The 5158-nt window shown below is 28.9% G+C and overlaps 1 long non-coding RNA gene across 1 annotated transcript; it reads left to right on the top strand.

The window, feature by feature from the left end:
* The first annotated feature begins 3773 nt into the window (after positions 1 to 3773).
* LOC104223834 (uncharacterized) lies at positions 3774 to 4923 on the top strand. The gene is made up of 2 exons (XR_710227.2): positions 3774 to 3865; positions 4654 to 4923. It is a non-coding gene; the product is annotated as an uncharacterized lncRNA (long non-coding RNA).
* Positions 4924 to 5158: the final 235 nt, after the last annotated feature.

Here is a 5158-nt window from a genome sequence, read left to right as displayed (position 1 = left end):
ATTACACAAAAGTCACTTTTCTTTCTTTTGTTACACAAAAATCATTTTACTTTACTCTAGTTATCACAAAGTCACATCTTTACTTGAAAAGTCTATTATGCCTTTAATATTATATAAACCTTCATATTTATGTAATACCTTCTATATTATATACTATATAATATATTTTTAACTATTTATTTTACTTATAAATAAAATAACTTAATATTATTTTCTTTATTATTTTTATAATATATTCATATATTTTAATTTTTCCTTAACTTTAATTTTCAAGATATATTAGTAGCGTTATAAAACAACTTTTTTTTAGTAATTCTTTTTTGTTTAATTTAATTGACCGACCAAAGTTGGTCGGTAATTTCCGTCCAACTTTGGTCGGTATATCCTTCTGACCTTCAAAATAACGATCACACGTTAATGGTCGCGTTTTGGACGGTTATTGGCCAGTACCGGCCAACTTTGGTCGATTTTTCACAAATTTCTAGTAATGTAATTTTTCAAATAACTAATTGTCCAGGTAAATCCCCAAGAAAATATCCTCAGCTAAATTCACATGTAGTACATGGGGATTTTCCTTCAGATTAACATATGATTTTTTTCCTCATTTTCTTTGTTTGTTTACCTGCGAATTTTCTCACGGAAACGTACTTGCCGATTTATTTTTCTAATTATATATATTAAATTTACTGATAAATTTAATAACACTACTAATATTTTTTGAAAATTAACGTTAAAAAAAATTAAATATACGAATATATTATAGAAATAATAAATAAAATAATATTAAGTTATTTTATTTATAAATAAAATACATAGTTAAAAATATATTATATAGTATATAATATAGAATGTATTGCATAAATATGAAGGTTTAAATAATGTCAAGGACATAATAGACTTTTCAAGTAAAAACATGACTTTGTGATAACTAGAGCAAAGTAAAATGATTTTAGTGTAACAAAAGAAAGAAATGTGATTTTTGTATAATGAACACAAAGTTGAATGATTTTTGCGTAACAAAAAAGAGAAAAGTGAATTTTGGGTAACAAACACAAAAGTTCAATGACCATGGATAAAATTATCTCGCTAATTTGTTAGTATGGAATACCAAATATATCTCCACTCCATGAGAAATTTTATTTTGGGTAAGACTCACCCAACAATAGTTGTATGAGGCCACCTCTATATTTGACGTAAAAATAGCACGGTATAATCAGTTTTTGGACTAGTCATTCAAAAATAGCTAGTGTTTCCAAGTCAATGAAACATAGCCACTATTTTGCTACAGCAGAGACCGGTCCAGCAAAATATACTGGAGTTCGGTGCACCTATGTATGAACTCCAACATATTATGCTGGACCGATATACTTTGCTGGCTCCAGTATAATATACTGGAGACTGGAGCACTGGTGTTTCAAACTCCAGTATATTATGCTGGACCGGTATACTTGCTGGAACTCCAGTATATTATGCTGGAGTTCTAGTGTACTTATGATGAAACTCCATCATATTATGCTGGAGTTCCAGCATACTTATCTTGGAACTCCAGTATAATATGTTGGAGTTCAAGTATACTTATGCTGGAACTCCAGCATAACATACTGACGTATTTTCCGGGTTTTGAACAGTGCTTTCGCTCAGATTTATCTTTACATGAAAAGTGGCTAAATTTTGATTATTTTTGAAACTGAGCTATTTTTGAACGATCAGTTGTAAATCTGGCTATTTTTGAATTTCACCCATATTTGACAAGTGTGGTTGTGGGCCCATTTACTAACATTGGATTAATTTAAATTTAAATAAACAAAGAAGAAAAAGTGATTTTGCTATTCATGTGGATCCCACCCCGTCCATATTCAATAAATAAATAGCTAAATAGTACTAGACAAATGGAGGGAGAGAAAAACGTGAAAGTCATTTTCCCTCCCTAATTACCTTATTAGCTCATCACCAAAAGTAATATTTATATTTTTGTATGTAATATATATCTGTCATCTTCTTCTTCTTTTTTCATTATCATAGTTTATATCTTTTTAAAATCATCTTAAGTTACCAAATCTTTAAAAATGAATCTTTAGAATTTTTTCATTGATATATATGTGTGTGTGAAATATATTATACATAATATATCAATAAAATACTCCTCATTTGGTATAGAAATGCAAAATCGTGGCTACTAGCATTGAGTACTTTTGCATGTTGATACATTTGCTACCATATTTAACCTGTAAGAAAAATTGAATCATTATAAAAATATTATTTATTATAAAATTAAAATAAGATCAATATAAATTTTTCCCACTAAAAGGGTGTTTGTATTGACTTAATAGCTCCCTAATTTAACTTAAAAGTACTTTATGGCTCGTTTTAATATTTGACAAACCTAAAAAGTAATTTTAATTTGCTTTTAAACTAAAATAATTTAAAACAAGCTAAAAGTTATAATTTGATCATCCTAACTTATTGCTTTTTGGCTAAAATGCACTTGAGATTTGGCCAAATAATTTAGTTTTTTACCCTTTTATTAAATTACTTTTCCGTCACTATAAAACCCATGATTCATGAAGGCTAAAGCCAATTCATTTCTATTGATTATAGAGATGGTTGAAATTGGTATACACTACACAATTGCTTATCTAGTTTTTAGTTTCCGCAATTTGAATTTTCATGCATATTTTTCTTTAGGTCATCTGCCTGAATAAATTATACTAAGATTGTGCAATTTTCTAATGAAATTCAGCTTATAATTAAAAATAATATTTTGGACAAACTAGTATAATTACAGTTCAAAGTGATAGTTATAACTGAACTTGTATATGTGTTGTTATCAAAACATATTTTGCAACTTGAAGCTGAAGGCATATTTTGCTAGAAGTTGGATATGGAGTTGGGAATCAACGGTTATTTTCTTTATTGTATCAAAAATTTGCTAAATTTATGCACTTTAGTTACAAAATTAAGACATTATTATTACTATAGGTTATTGAAATAATTAATACTCAAAATGGTTTTCACATTAATACACATGAGGAAATGGTGTTTAGGAGGTTTTTTGTTTAGGGAGTTGTTTCAGGTTAGGAGGTTTTTTGTTTAGGAGTATTTTCTTTATTTTCACATTAAGTGTTCGTGTTCTTTAATTTATTTCTGATGGCGAGAATCGAGATTGTGGCTTTTACGACAACAGTCCAATTTATATTTATTTTTATTTATATCTAATTTTTATCTATATCTAATCTTTTAGTTTGGCCCACATTCCATTAATTCACCTTCTAACTTTATTTATAACTCAATATCAGTAAATGGGCCCAACAAATACACTTGTCAAATATAGAGGATGACCTCATACAACTATTGTTTATTGTTGGATGAGTCTCACCCAAAATAAAATTTCTCTACAATCTATCCCGTTTAAATGGTTAATGACACGAGGCATTAATCAAACACTCCATTGACAATTACTGGAGCAATTTGTACTGGAGCTGATCCCAACCCAAAAGTAACTACTGTATATTTGACCATCTTAATGACATTATTAGAAAAGTATTTAAATTTAGATTACTTGTCAAGTGACTCACTTTCCAAATTAGTTACTGCAAGAAAAGATTGTGTTACCTTAATCTTAGATTTAACTTCTTTAATTTGAGAAGGTAAGTTGTTTAGAATTTATCTTTTTTATCATATCTCCATCAATTGAAAATTTGATGTACATCTTTTCCCCACTATAAATACATTGCTAAAGCAACAGCTAAGACATCAGCAATAACAATTATATAGTTATAATAGTGCTATCACAAGACTTCGAAGACAATGGAGAAGGCAACATTACTTAAGATTTTCTTGGTCTCTTTTTTGTTTATTTTGTTAGGTGAGCAATTTAGATAAACTTACCTATACATTATGTAGTAGTTCATATTTAGTTCATATTCAACCAGGTTATAGTCCTCTTTGTTTATAGATTTGAAGCACTGCATTTTTTTGTCGAAAAAGTACTTATTTTGGTCAAGCTCCCAAAATCTGCTTATTTTGAAAAGTTCTTACGGTCAAACTTTCTAACATAAATAATTTTTCTGAAAAATAAGCACTTTTTTACGGGAGAAATTCAAAAATAGCTAGATTTACAAGTGGTCATTCAAAAATAGTCACAGTTTCAAAAGTAATCGAAATTTAGCCACATTTCATGTAAAGATAAATCTGAAAGAAAACACTGTTCAAAATTCGAAAAGAATACTCCAGTATAATATGCTGGAATTCCAGTATAATATACCGGTCCAGTATATTTTACTGGAACTTCTGCGTGTTGGAATTCCAGCATAATATGCTTGAAGTTCATACACAGGTGCACCGATCTCCAGTATATTATGCTGGAACTTTCCGTATTGCAGCAAAATAGTGGTTATTTTTCAATGACTTTGCAAACGCTGGCTATTTTTGAATGATCAGTCCGAAAACTGGCTAGCCCGTGCTATTTTTACCTTTTTTATTTCCCAAAGATCAGAGATAGTTTTGGGCCTTTGGCCCATTTTTTTTATTTCCTTTTGTAGCAAATTGTACCCTAAAAAGTATCGCAATTTGTGTCTTTTTATATGTTGAAATATAATAGCTCTAGTTAAATATTTCTTTTTAATAACTCATTCAAGTTATTATTGTTGTTAGGACAATCAAGCAATGCCGCGTTATGTTCTAAGGATGCCGATTGCGCTGGAATTATGAAATGCATAGATGCAGGTCCCAAATGTGACTTAACTAGAAAGGCGTGCTTCTGTCCAAAACCTCCAGCAGCTAATAATGGAGCAAAAATGAGTTCACAAGACTGACCAAAACTGATCTATTTATGTTTGTTACTATATGATGTACGCCAAAATTGAAATCTGATTTAGGGTTTTATTTTTATTACTTTGCACAATGCATTTTACTTTCTATGAATTTCTTCGAGCCAATTATACAAAATTTTAGTTGTTTATTATTTAAGTCTTAGCATAGCGCGAAAGAGTCAAAGTATCACTATAGATATTCCTTTTCTACTTTTATTTTAACTAGTTTTAAGGTACGCACTTTGCACGTGTATCCATATCAATAAATACATAATTTTAAAAATATCATGTAAGTATATATTTTAAATTATATAAAATTATAAAATAAAAGTTAAAAAAATCCTGAA

The sequence above is a fragment of the Nicotiana sylvestris genome, chromosome 1, assembly GCF_000393655.2.
Source record: "Nicotiana sylvestris chromosome 1, ASM39365v2, whole genome shotgun sequence".
NCBI lineage: Eukaryota > Viridiplantae > Streptophyta > Magnoliopsida > Solanales > Solanaceae > Nicotiana > Nicotiana sylvestris.
Note: the sequence above shows the minus strand (reverse complement) of the source record. Positions and strands in the feature narration are given on the sequence as shown.